Source organism: Trichoplusia ni, chromosome 6 (assembly GCF_003590095.1).
Source record: "Trichoplusia ni isolate ovarian cell line Hi5 chromosome 6, tn1, whole genome shotgun sequence".
Taxonomy (NCBI): Eukaryota; Metazoa; Arthropoda; class Insecta; order Lepidoptera; family Noctuidae; genus Trichoplusia; species Trichoplusia ni.
Window position 1 is genome coordinate 17510120 of NC_039483.1, and position 14872 is coordinate 17524991.

The 14872-nt window shown below is 38.7% G+C and overlaps 1 long non-coding RNA gene across 1 annotated transcript in view; it reads right to left on the bottom strand.

Annotated features, from left to right (window-relative positions):
* Positions 1-3443: 3443 nt before the first annotated feature.
* Positions 3444-14872, bottom strand: part of LOC113495354 — a 35791-nt gene continuing 24362 nt past the window's right edge. The window contains exon 3 of the long non-coding RNA XR_003400711.1: positions 3444-3665. This is a non-coding gene — a long non-coding RNA (uncharacterized LOC113495354). The remainder of the gene's footprint in view (positions 3666-14872) is intronic.

Consider the following 14872-nt stretch of genomic DNA (forward strand, 5'->3'; position numbering starts at 1 on the left):
ATCAATGTGTGATCAGTTAATTGGACATTTATCATCGTTTCATTCTCACTGTCGACGTTGATAAGTATGTTGGTATTCAGTGAGGAGATATTATAATATTCATTTATTCTTGAGCCTATTATCTAGTGTGTTACTAGTATTCAGAACCATTAAGGAAAACTTTTCTTTTTTTTCAGTACCAGGGTGTTTTTTTTTTCATTCGGCATAATTGACCCTGAATGTGTAAATTGATTTTTCTCACTGAACTCTATAATTAAATGTTCATTTCAATATTAATTTCTCTATGTCTTACGAATATTGCCAGACAAAACTTGACAGTGTTACAAAGTTTTCGACATCCAACACAATGGTGTATCATTATAATTATAACAATACTGAACAGACACCGGCCGTAGTGTAGCCATTCACGAGCGTCTGATTACTCAACAGCAATCAAGCCGCAACAGAATGAGACATAACACTGCCGGGGAGCCCATACTTAGCGACACCTATTAAAGAAAACATCACAAACTGTGTTCAACGCGAAACGACTTATCTTCAATGACCAATCATACAGAATAAATTCACTTCCATACACTTAGTAGTGCTAAGTCTGGCCTGCGGGGCGCGGGAGGGGGGGGGGGGCGGTGGGCGGCGCCGCGCATGCGTCCCGTTGCCAAGACGACGGCACGTACGCGCGCATGTGTGCGTGCCCGCTGTACCGACATATTCGTAGCGACGGCTCGTATTTAATAATAGCTAAACAAGTAGAATTTCTATATTTGATTTTGTCAGTTCACTTATTATGGATGTTCCTGGTAAAGGCTTTAGTTGTTCATAAGTTTTGACACAAGTCTGTGCACATAAGTGACAGTTTGAGCTTTTATATTTAGCGGGTTCTTGTCTGAGATTAATTTAGGAGCTTCTATGAAAATTTCCATATTCATATAAATAAATTCCTTTTAGGTTACAGCTAGATATCCTTTAACTTTATTAGAAACAATGTAAAGTTCCCTTAATACTTACCAATTTAAGTAATACTTACATAGGAAACTAATTCTAAGCACATTTCGTAAACATCCTGTGACGTCACCCGCTTTTCATTTTATCGCGAACGCATCATGCCGCCCGTAGTCGCGTGTACCGCATTCCACGCACACAGCGGGCGCGCGCGTGTGCGTGTGTCACGTCGCACGCACACAGGCGCGCCGGCTCTACGCCCCGCACTACTATATCTACAACTATGTTTGTACTTCCAACACTCTTTACTGCTACTCGAAAACTCCTTCGAGACCTGAAAAGGAATTTTACAAGGGCGCCTTTTTCTTTTGAACGCGAACCTTTGGCTGTAAAACGGGAGCTCTTAACCGTTATAAAGGGATGTATTGATAGTTAGTGGTTCCTTTGTAGTTGCCATCTCGCGGGACACAGTAATCGTAAAGATAAAAAACATCCCTATAGTTGGTATACATCGTAAGTGTCCACTTAAGCCTGAGTGTCTGCTATTGGCGGAAAGATTTTTGCTTGAATATTTTATGTGCGATAGTCATTAGGTCTGATGTAAGGTAGAACAGCCTTGACCGAGTCTCCGGGAAACCTGGTCCTATTATTCAAAATAGAGCCTTTCAATATTCGGCAGGTGCTATGAATAGTTGTTTACTTAAGATACAAATGGTCTTAGATAAACTAGGTATGCAGATACGAAGGCTATCGGGTCCGTAATCTTTATGTCACGGAAACTGCCAGAAATAGAGGACAGACTATAACCTGATAGGATTTGAAATTTAAATGTCAAAAGCATGACATGTAGTCGTTATCCTTTATCGCTTGATACGGAGTTGCTGATAAATTGACGATACAATTTATTATATGCCCAAGAATATTGTTTTTTTTTTCTATGTATAATTATCCTATTTATTCTTAAATAAATCAGGTCATTAAAGCTACGTTTTCAATAGATATTGATAGTTACTGTTTCCATGTTAAATTCTCGGCACTTACATTTTCGTCTTTATCAGTTTCAGCTTGGGTGCAAAAAGATTCCCTAATACATATTATTCAAGACACAATCTACGTTCTCCGTCAGTTTATTCAGTACCCTCAAGTCTGGTGTACGACTTATTTCTTAAACAGCGACCATTGAACCCGCCTTTGAAGCTCGTGTTTAGGAACGGCAGGTGGTGAAGGTCAGGGACACAGACTACTCTATATGAAATCACTGACACCTAGTGTTGTCAGCGCATCGACAAACTCTTTTGTAAAATCTATCACGTCTCTGATGGTTTCCTCGTCCTTATCCAGGAAATAAACAAGAAGATTTGAAGGTCAGGGCCATCCGAAACCTCGGAACACTGAACTCAGTCGCGACTACAGTCTTAGAATCCGCAGCGCTCGGTGCTTCCTAAAAAAATCGATCCAGTTCCCAAAGAGTTCTGCAAAAAATCGATTCAGGAACCAAATAAGAGGCTCTGAAGGTCACGGCCCCATCGATCCGGCGTAGAAAGTGAGACTGGCTGCCACTACTAACACCGTCCCGTTGGCTATGCAGCCTGAATTAATCGCGCATATATTTGAATACATTTGGAGCGGCGCAGTTCGGGCCGCGGTGTCGTCGTCCCCTTAAGTTTTAGCGATTTTGTTTCAGGACTGTATTGGTGTGAGTTGACTTCGCAGAACTGGAGCTGTGAACTGTTGTGACTGACATCAGTCAGGCTGGTGAGGAGCGACAGCGTGGCGAGGAAGAAGCGGGAGTGACGAATTGTGCTTAAAGTTTGGCGGTGACTGATGTTGATAACGATTAATAACACTACAGATTATAATTACTTATTAAAATAAACACTATTGCAGTTTCGTCCTTTCTTAAAATTCAAATTTATTAAATAAATGTCAAAGCAGCTTCTACTGCAATTCATGAAATTAGCTCGGCTTTAGACCAAAAGTAATTTATTCAATGGCTCATAGCCAGTGATAGACACTGGGCACCTGACGGTGAGTGCAGACAAATTGCTTTATTATTTAATCGATTAAATCAATTATATTCAGCAATTCAGAAGTTTGAATGTATTTTGCACTGGCGTGTAAGTATTATTTATAGTACTAACTATAATAGCTTTTCTGACAAATCAAACACAATTCTGTAACTGTAAAAGTTCATGTCTAGTTTTATACAAAGTTGTCTTTAGTATTGAAATGAAACGACTTTTACGGATTTTATCGCGGTTTAATTTTTGGTTTTAGTTCCCGACGTTTCGACACCTTTGCAGGTATCATGGTCACGGGCAGACTGAGATGGTGTTCGTCTTGACAGAAGATGTTGCTCGTTCTACCTTCATATTTTTAATTAATTATTTATGGTCCGACCTACGCAGTATGAGCTCACTGTGTCGTGATGTCTTGCAGCGCTGCTCTTGGGTTTAGCCTTAAGTTTTTGTATTATTGGGTCCCAAGTAGGTGATATCTAAAAATCTAAAAGTCGTTTCATTTCAATGTCTAACATTCGCGTAAACCTAAGAAACCACTTGTCTTTAGTATTTTCTTCGGGTTCTTCGCTCCAGAGATTATGGTTCAATGGATTGAATTTTTTGTCTTTTCAGATGTTTATTTTCTTGATGTGTTGAAAATCAATTTCTTCACAAACAGTAGATCTTGAATATTCGGTCCTTTCCGCATTAGCATAAGACCACAACCTGGAAATAAAAAAATACAGCATTTAATAAAAAACCGGGAGACAATCGGCGTGTCCGGTGCGAAGCGGGTTATTGTAGGGTCCTGAGGCATCCGTCGAATACGTAATGTGGATGGAAAGTCGAACGATTGTCACAAGAGGCCTATTACTATTCCAGCGATGTCACACATAAGCAGATGTCCTGCACACACCCGTCCAAACATTAGTGAGTGTACGCTGTCAGGTACCGCCGTGTCACATTATTCTCTAAAAGCTTTTTTATGTCTAGCTCCTGATAATATGAACATTTTCGCAAGACCTAACTGACGGGCGCCCGTTATTTTTAAGCAGGGCTTTCAACCGGTCTTCACTTCATCGTAAAAATAAATAAGCTGTCGGATGTTCAAGGCGTCTTAAGAAATGATTCAGCTGTGTTTAGCATATAATGTTGCAATTAAAATTGGCGTAATTGTCAAACGAGCGTTTCAAATTTCGTTAGCTTCGAAAGAGTTAAATTATATTAAAATGATTTAAGTTAGCAACATCTTGATAACTTGTTTAGTTATTGAAAATGACGGCAAATCATTTTGTGTTCAATTGTTTCGGACAGTTCGTGTAAAATTGCATCGACCCACGCCGTCACGACGACCCACGCCTGTCCTTGAAGACTACGGCTAGATATGTATTTATCAAAAACATCAAATGCAAAAAGTCTTTCTGTTGTGTGAGTTACATAGTGTTGAATTCCCCACAGGCGCGGGTACAGTAACAATTCACATGTTCCGAACAAACACAGGTGCTGAAAAGCGTTTGCAAAGCGGCACTTTCAACACTAAGACGAAGGGACTGATTACTTGTTCGGCGAAGAAATTTAAGTAGGTAGGGTTTACGAGGCAACAAATGTTTTGAATGGAATCTACACCAAGTTTGTTAATAGTGTTTGGTTGGAGCGATAATGCGTGGCTTGAAAGCCAGCTCAAGACAAAGCTCGTAAGACTAAGAAACTCGTAATGACTCATTTCCCAGTTGGTTCTTCCATTTTGTGATGGAAATTTCATTATTATTTGTATGTTTTTGTTTTGTTTACAACATGAGAGAGACGTTCTAAAATTTATCGAAACTCTGAACATTGTTGTTTCCTTATTGTTTGGTTACTTGGATTTTTAGGTGAGTAATGCTGCATAAGAAGGTGTTGTTTATTCAAGTTGCTATTGATTGCCAAGTTTTGCTTCGCACAGTATAGAATAGTCAATTGTTTGAATAAAATCAGTTCTATTTTGAGAGACCCGGCTGACTCTTGGTTACAATTAGCGTCCGTAGTATGCACACGCACAGCGTTACGGGCGGCCATTTTCACAGCCTACTTACGTGCCGAACTGTTCCGACGGCTATCGATGTTATCTCCTGATATTGCCTTTTTAGCCGCCAACCGTTAGCCTCCCGCTATTACCGAGGATTAAAACGGCTACCATCTTGAATGCAAGTTTTGGATAATTTGCCTGAATTCCGAAGATATTTTTAAAAATTTGTTTTTAAGTTTTTCTGGGCATTTATTCTGTGAACAAAATAATAAATAAAATATAGTAAATCACAAAGTTATCGTCTAGGTGGCGCTAGCAAAACTAGTCAAAGACAGTTTCGTTCAAGTGTATCAGAGGAACATTCTTATTGTTCTATTCAAAAAAATTATTCCTTATAAGACGATGAGAATTTCTCTGCGGATCTCAGAACTTACCAAAATAACTCTACTGCAGCAATACTTATCTGTTTCAAAACAACAGCAATTTTGTTCACGTGAGTCGAGCTAACCTCAAACCTCTGGCCAAAACAATTTCGCACCATCTGAACTTTAATTCTTATATTTTCAGAAGCAGTGTTGTGTCTGAGGTGAGAACAATACTGGGGGTGGGGGGAGGGGGAGGTTCAGTCACTCCCCCCCTCGCCGCCCTGCACCCCGCACCCCTCGCCGGGACGTCGACCTTGCTATTGCAATGCGCAACACGCGCTATACTTTTGTCGCTGCCTGAATAAGGTCACGCTATTTCGTCTCCAGGATATATGGGTTAGCTGGAACATATGATTGGTGTTCAAGGCCCTTTAGGAACGCGTCTGAATAATAATTTCTAATACATTAATTACCAAAGGCATTGACTAATAACTTTAGAAATTACCTAAGGCGTACTTGTCAGGGCTTAAGCCGTCTAGTCCAAAATTAGGGCATGACGGAGTGGCAAGCTAGTTGATTTATTGAACATGGTCTAAAATGTAACCTTAGATAATAAATTACCGTCCTACAATCCTAGTGCCAAGATTTAACTAGCATTTTGTGAAGTGTGAAGTCTGTAGGTGAACGGATTCTGGCGTCAATGTAGCGATAAATCTTTTCCGCTTAATTGCAGTACTTTGTGTGTAGGTGTTCAGAACCAGTGCATTCTAACCAAAGAACAGTTTAATGATAGAAAATCTGTACAGAGTCCTAAAACCTTACATCACGGACAGATAAAGATCAGAGACTAATAGCTATAACAAATCACGCTCGATTTTCATTTGTTTTCAGCTTTATCTTTCCATTCGAAAGAAGTTTTAAAACATCTATTTTTAACAAATATGAGAACAGATTGCCAACAAATCCCGAAGGCACGACCTACAGTAATTGTCGCAAAGATATTTTCGTTACTTTCAGCTTAGTTTCACGGCCACGCAAAAAGCGGCTTTCACCGAACATCTGTGCGTACTGAGACAAACGCGAGACGCGACCCGAGCCTGTATGAAAGCGTATCTTATGCATTTTACATGAGCTGTGCCAGCCATGAGGCCCCTTACCTTAGCCTTCACACAGCCGCGCGGCTATACACACAGCTGCACACGCACACATACTCACACCCATTGTCAGCAAAACAAAAACACGCACACTACACCGGACTCGTTCTAATTAGTTGTTTGTAAACACATGTCACTCGTTGTTTGGATGTGTGCGTGTAGATGCGTGCAAGGTATCGTCCATGAATTATGTAATGGAAGTTTGTTGTCAAGTGAAAAGTAAGGCAAGGAATGTAGATTCTTCAGGATGTCGATATTATTCGAAAGGATTTTCTTAGCTCTACTGTATTTCAGAGTTTTCCATCGATGTCCAAAAAAGCAGGATCAAGCGATTCAACTTAATATTCGTAGGTTAGGAAGGATAGTGATACTGATAGGTAAGTTTACTAAAGACTTCTTACAAGAATTGTCCAGTTTTCCAAATACATAAAACATTGAATTTAAAGATTTTGAGCTTTCATGATGATTTTTTGCATGCCTACTAGTATTTTTTGCCTTACTAAAGTTAGTTTTTTTTTTACCTTCGACTTTGTTTCCAAAACAATTTTCACTTACTAATCCTAAGAAGAAAAACATGTCTGGCACTGCAATAGAGTAAGATTGTTTGTCAGTACCTTTTAGCTGTGTATATAACACAATACATATGTAGTGGCATTGTCCGAGCGTCACTTAGTTGAGACAAACGATCTGGAGGAGTGCCAGCGACGGGAAATTAAGATTGGTGACTACGTACGGAGATATTTCAATGTATTAACTTGGGACGATGAATGTCTTCTGCTGAAAAAATAACAACGAGGTGGAAATTTGCTCTGATTGCCTTAGAGTATTTCGGGAGTCAATCTTATTTAGTAATTGTTGAAAGTAAGGCTGATAGGGATCTAAATGATTTGGATCTAGATACAGATTTTCAACTTACACTGACATTTTCAGCTCTTGATATTTGTTTAGTCTCTAACCGAGTAGCAACTTCAAATTCTTTTCCATATTTGGTTAAAAATCATCCATTCAATGGGCACTCTATCATATCAATGTTTAGTGAATAATAATTAGACATGAAGAATTTTATTTTAAGATAAATCAGGCAAGAGTTCTTTATGTTGGATTCCTAACACATCAATTATAATTCACTTAAGGAATGCAAGAATTGTGATCGGATAAGAAGTTTTCTGACACTCTCTTCTGTCTGATCCGTATCCTCCACAATGTCAACAAAGTTATATTTTTCGTTGTTTCGTAACCGCATACATTACGTCGCCCTCCTGTTGGGTATTGTTTTTACTCTGTAATGAAGTCTTGAAGTAGGCGCCGCGTCAAGGGCTGTTAGCATAATTTAAATATTTTTGTATGTGCCCTCGAAAATCGGGGATTTGTTTAGTTTTTTAATTCGAATCTGTGATATCGTTCTTAAAATGTTTGTATGTATTGTGTTAATACAGAAAAGTAAAAGTTCCATAGCATTACGAAAAATGCAAGCTTTTGTCGCAAAAGTTCAAAACTTATCATATAACTTTTCTTAGACTTCTAGACTTATTCAAGTAGATAACTTGCTAAAAGCAAGCTAGTTTTAATTTAACGGACGCTGTGAGCTGTCCAGTAAATGGCGGGTGGCTGGTATCTATTTTTACATAAAGCAACTGCAGTCTGACCGCAACAAGACATAGACAACCCCTATTTATTTCATACATGAATCTCCCATTTAATAATCTAGTCATACTAGTTCCTCGGGGTAGCTAGATGTGAGGGGCGGGGGTGCGGGGCCGGCACCGTAAGGGGGGGGCGGTGCGGTTAATGAACCCGCAGGGATGCAAGTCGGCGGACAATTCGCAATAATATTAGTTCAGCGCTGAAATGAAAGCTGACTCGCGGGGTTCGGACCGCCGAAGGATTTTTGAGCTATTGTCGTTTTTGGGTAGCGGAGAGCGGTACTATGAGTATGTATTTTCTCTTTATTATATACAACTTTCTGATTTCAAAAGTACACATTTAAAAAGATATGAACATAAATCAAGAACATTCATAAAACTAATCAAGGTGTCATTATACTTAGTTAAATTAGAAACTCTAATGTCAAGCTTGAGTTACGTTTCCAATTATGAATTGACATATTTTTCGTAAGGTATCGATGGTAATCCAATTAACATAACACAGAGTCAATAAAACCTCTCCTAAATTTCAAAATGACCTATAAATGTGTCTAAGCCGAATAGGAAAAATTGCAGCAAAACTACTCCGCGGTACACGAGTTGTGGAACACGAGGAGCAAGAAAATTTAAAGATTACTTGTGTAATCTTTTCTCAAGTTAGTTCTTTCGAAAACAAAAAAAAAACTGCATGGTATCAACTTATTTCAAACTTTCTCTATCTATTTTGACAACTGACGGAATCATTTTGACTTTACCTTTTGACAACGAATGATGTTATTTCAAAAAGTCAAAAAAAAATATGCAGAAAAAACTTTTGGAACATTTAAATGCTTAAAAAGTATTTAATATACATATCTTTAACCAACTCGTGTTTGCCTGTTGTGGCATCAAAACAATATGATACTTGGAGAATGAAATGGGGTGCACATTTAGTGATCCTGGTTGTGCGTCCGGCGCCAGAGCGCGCGCGGGCTGAATCTTAATGCCCATTAATCAGACATTGTGTGGAAGAATCTCCGTCAGTCTAAATGTGCGCTAATCGACGCACCAGGTTCACTTCCCCGCTGCAAAGGAACAATGTTCCGGTGCGGATCCTAGGAAATGGGCTTAAGGTCAGTTTTCCAAGTGTCGTTTTAAAGTGATAAGACATACGCTCTACTTTAATCTGTTGTTGTAGGTATAAGAGTGTAGTTATAACCGGGCCAGACATTTTTTAAGAGAGTCTAAAGCTACATTATGTCAGTTTCTATCGACTGTGTCGAATTCTCAATTTGTTATTTAATAATGCGTGTTAAGAAAAAATGTGTAATGTATCAAATTTCGTAAAATGTTGCTACCAATTAAACCAGCTGCAAGAAATACATTCCATGGGCACATTAACCTGGTAAAAGACGAACAAAAACAGTTTTAAGACCAAATCAATTTGGTCGGTGACAGGCGAGCTACACGACTCCACGAGCCACCGATTAACAAACGAGGCTAGTTGTCTCCTCTTAAAAACGCTTAAAAATCCCAATAATACCGATTATTCTATTCTCCCAACTATCGCAGAAGATGAGCATACAATGCGTGGCCGGTGACGTTTCAATGGGCGGCCGAACTGGAAATTTGTTCAATACTCGACGCCGGCGCATCGACGCGCGCACAGTTTTGTCAATACTGTCCGCGATTGTACCGTTTAATCAGTTCTGCATTCAACTGTACCGCCTTTGACGAGTAATTGCTTCCACCGATTGAAATGTTATTTCTGTGTATTGCTGTGATTTTTATGTGTTGAGATTTGCTATTGACTCGCTAATATTTTTAGCTTCGTTTGTAGCTTATGCGTATTTGATTGCTTTTTTTATTTATTACGATGCATATTTATAAGTTTAATGTTTTTTCAGCTGTTATTAAATCTATATGGTAACCGCTTTGCCTATATTTGTGTCTTTCAAAATTAATACAAAGAAAATGTAAAAAAGGTCCAAGTGTTAAATTGACAGCTTAATGCTATTGGACATATTAAGCACATTAAGCACGTGACAGCACGGACAGTAAGAATTAAAATGTATAATGAGAATACCTACCGTTTATAACAAACGGTTGAATATACAAGCTGAACAAAAACACTGGAAACACTTCAATCAACAAGGCCCCACAAAAACAGAAGAGAACCAGCCAGCAATTAAAATCGAAAATAATATCGAGAACTCGACGACGGACAATAACGAAGCTAGCCATTAAAATAAGAGGCGGAATAATAAATGAAGCTGTGCTGAAATTAAAAAAAAAAGAATAAAAAAAAGAAAATTCCCGCCGCGACGAATGCATAGAATATGGCGTAGGTACGGACCAATCAAAATTCTTCGTCAATTAAGTGGAGATCGTAGCAAAAGGAAAATTGAAGGAAAAACTGAGGGTGGCTCTACTAGTGTTGGCCAAAAGTCGACTTCTTGGGTTAGTTCCCAAATGTTAGTTAGTTATTAAATTATATCTAATAATTGAATTTAAAATGTTTTTTTTTTCAGGTGAAAAGGCATTTGAGTTTTTTTTGCTTGATAATCTATGCTTGCTAGTTTCAAGCTTTAATCACAAACATACGGGAATAGGTTGAAAATGAGTTGGTGTCGCTAATACTGAAGTGACAGGAAATAGATTTGTCTAAGTTTAACATACTTTAATTATTTGGATTAATAGATTTTACCGATAGATACTGACCCAGTTTCTCCACAGCATTTTCAATTCAAATGATTGAATGAAAAGCGTAGGTACGGCTACGACTCATAAAACATCGACATTTTCCCATCCCTACGTTCCCTAGATATGAAAGCAATGGAAATAAAGTTTGTTCGCTCCGCATTGTACCGGGCTCGTCGTAAATGGATTTTATCACTATATAAATATCCCCTATCTGTACGTTACGACGCTAAGCTATGTCGCGTCACCGTGGATTTTCCTATAAGTATGTTGATACTACGTGATTTTTACTATAACTTTGTTTTTTATGTAGCGTTTGTTTGGGTTATATGCGTAAAAAGGGTGAACTTTCCGCGTATTTAATGCACAAGGTTACCACTTTTGTGGGTACTGTAAACTTTGGTAAGTTTTTAGTCACAGGTTTTAAAAATTGTTGCCGTTATACTTTGCTGCTTGTACCTCTCGACTCATTAGGATATAACAAGAATGGATATGTTCGTGATATCATTTCATCTAAAAATCAAAAGTATAATTCAGCCTTTGTAAATTAACTGAACAATACAAGACGACATGTAAACACAAACATGCAAAAAGCTTACAAAAGTCACTCTGACATCGGCCAGATTGAAACCATCTAAAATAATATTGATGAACTAGAGCGTTGACCAGTCAATAGAAAACCAACACCGGAACCATAAAGCCAAAACGGTTGATACGAAGGTCCGGTCACCGCTTTACAGCTCCGAGGCTAAATTATGCGCGAATGGCCCACGGCTCATTTGGTCTAAACGTTGCATCTTTGATGTAAGGGCCCAACCAAATTGTGTTAATAATACCCTCCCAGAATCTTCGAATATTTTTGGCAAAGAATTTTAGTGATTCCACTCAAAACACTAAATTGGGATAACGGTAATATCTTGTAAGCTTGGTCCTTCAGAAAGTCAAGAAGCTTGTTCTGAGAATCGATGCCAGTAAATAACTTATAATGCATCAAATTTGAAATATTGATGCAGATATTATGTTCACATAAAAAAAAAACATTGAGAGATTTGTGAAATTTACATAAAAGTGAAAGAGCAAGTTCAAGGAACCAAACTTAAATATCAAACTTTAAAAGCCAGTTTGAGACGTAAATGTCCAAAACAAAACGTTAAACTTGGAGTACTAATCTTCAGGAACAAAATGAAAACAAACTTTCTCTCAACGCTGAAAGAAACTATAATTTGCATAGATAAGCTTAAAATATTCAGAATCCGCTGAAAATCAAACGCGACCCTCAATACGGCACTCAAGTCATTAAAGGCACGACGCGTCCTACGGTCCGTAAATGATAAAAGCCATCCGTGTTTATGATATATTTGAAGGCTTCAGGAGCCTCCGTAACGGCTGCCACCCCTTTCATGACCGCAATCCTCTTAGCGGCTCCGCATAAAAATAAAGCGCACTCCACCTGGCTGCCCTCCGTGACCTAACTGCCTTACGTATTTAGGCTGCAGCGGTGCAGCTCTAACAACCTCGTACTAAAACAGAATATCGATTACTTTCGCTACTATAATGTAATCCCCCGCCCACTTTTCGTTTTTTTAGCTCAGGATAATAATATAGTGGTCTCTGTCTAGCGCGCGGCATCCAGGGCGTCGCGGCGGTCCCCAGGGCCGGGGCGGCTCCGGCCCCCGCCTCCCCGCCGTATGTAAATGAACGTCTCATCGGTTATGTGTGCGAAAGCCTATAACAACACGCCACCAGCAACACACCGATAACTCGATGTTTGAGGTTTACTGCCCTGACAGCTTTTGTCCTATTTTAAATACGTATTTCGGATTGGATGCGTCCTGTCGTCCTTCATAGATCCATTGGTCTTTTCTTTGTTATTTACGTGAACCGATGTTGATATTGTAAACAGTGGTAGTGCACAGTCCTAGTGGAGGAATACGGCAGACATGCAAATGCTCACTAACTGATGACAAAGATAACAAAGCGGGGGCAGTTTGAGCATAAACAATTTTCAAATACGTTTAGTCTGACTAAGCGCGTAGTGTCGCGGGACTGTAGGTTTTACTCAGATATGATTAGAGTTTGCTTTCGATCGGAGAGCTCTTCGTACGTGCGGCGTTACGTCGTGCCGGTGACGTCACGTGTACGTCGAAAATGACACTTTTACGAGCAATAATTTACATTATTTCGGTGTTAAGCTTTGCGTGCCCGCCGATTGATTTTATGTCGGTCGCATCTCACATTTGCGTTCGGTTAAATCGAATCACTGGCTACACGACCGAGTTATTTTGTAATGGTGGTATCGCGTGAGCTTTTTTGACTTTTTGTTTGTTATATTTTGTTTTGTTGATTTTTTCATCCGACTTAAGAGTTACCTACGAAGTTCACCTTAACTCTTTGTATGTTGTCACATTTAAGGAATCTTCACCTCAGGGAATGTAAAGAGCTTCACAATTCTTAACCGTGTTCTATAAGAGACACAATAGTAAAACATGTACAAATGACAAGGTATTTCTCCAATCATATAAATCCCGCAGTATGGAGCGTGGCGATAAGGCCGGGACACACGCGCGCCACCCAATTAAGATCTTCATTAGGCGCCTTCCCCGAAGGCTGCGCCTGCGCCGCGCCTGTAGCACGCGGTTTTGTTGCCATACAATAAAATAAATAGATTACTGAGCTGCCGAGCGTTTGTTACAGACGCGAGCTTTTATGAGTCTTGTGTAGAGCGGGGAAACTGATAGGAAAATAAACACAAGAGATAGTGAACACACACAACAAAACATTTACAATAAAAAAAGTACTATTTATACGAAAATTTAAATATTTACGAAAATATTATTTCACTCAAAATGGTATTAAAGAAAAAACTTACACTATTTAATTTTACTAAAATAGTTAAAATTTCAGCTAACAGATCATAAATATCGACCACAGGCTCTTACATACCAACCTCTCGAAGTATCAATAATATTGTATCGTCACTACACATGAAGTACGAGAACACCCTGTACGTAGAGCTGCAGACTAGCTACAGGGCGTGTGTTAAACTTACTGGATTCCTACAGATATGAGCTCTGTACCTGCCGCCTGTGTAAATCTCCACCTGGTACTGTCGCTCACGAAACTCATACTGTCTGTTTTCGTTGCCCATAAATTGTTCCCAAAACTTTGAAGTTTACATTGACTGAATAAAATAGAACTGTCACTTTAAAGCTGCTGAATTTATTTTGGTACGGTTTGCTGTATTTTTTTGATTAATATTTTGAAAAGTCGATCGAAGTTCATTGGGCTCTTTATTGCTAAAGACCGTAAAGACATTTGTAAAAACACTCATTACTGAACAAAGCTGAAACAGCGAGATCTTTTTAAAAATCAATTACTGTAAAAGTCTAATACTTGTGTGGCCACCAGTACACACATCGACTGATTTATCATATTCCAGCGCAGGTTGGAGCGACAATTGTAATGTAAAACCGGGACCGGATTCTGAACTAACTCGAGTCGCTGGTGACGTCACGTAGCACACGTCACGTTTACTTTTACGTTCACGTTTACGGTGTGATGTATGCTGCTTAGAGATAATGTCGTGTTTCAAGTGCGCCTGTCGCGGTTTTGCGAGAATGGATTTTAACGTTTTAAACAAAAGAGGATTATAATTAATGGAGTTGGTAGAGACCCATCGGTTATATTATACACTTGCGCCTTGAATCATAGGAATATTAGATGAAAAATAAAGTATTCGGATTACGAGAACTTTTTGATGTTATTAAAGGTACTGATTTAGAAAGTATTTGATTTTGTGAGCCTTTTATATCTGTAAGAAAACGTTTAAATAAATTGTATATCATCCAAAGAAAGTTAATTGCTAGCTTTGTCCTACATCTCAGCAAATACATTGTACTATTAAATTTGTATTCGATTTCAACTTTACACTGACAAGATTTTCTGAATTATCTTATTCTATATCTATTATTAATTTGTAGATCTGTATGTCTTACTTACATCAAAAACTGTTTAATGTAGATGTACCAAGGTAGCTACTTGATATACCATCTGGTTGCAAAGTAATAAAGTAAGGCACATCTAGAAC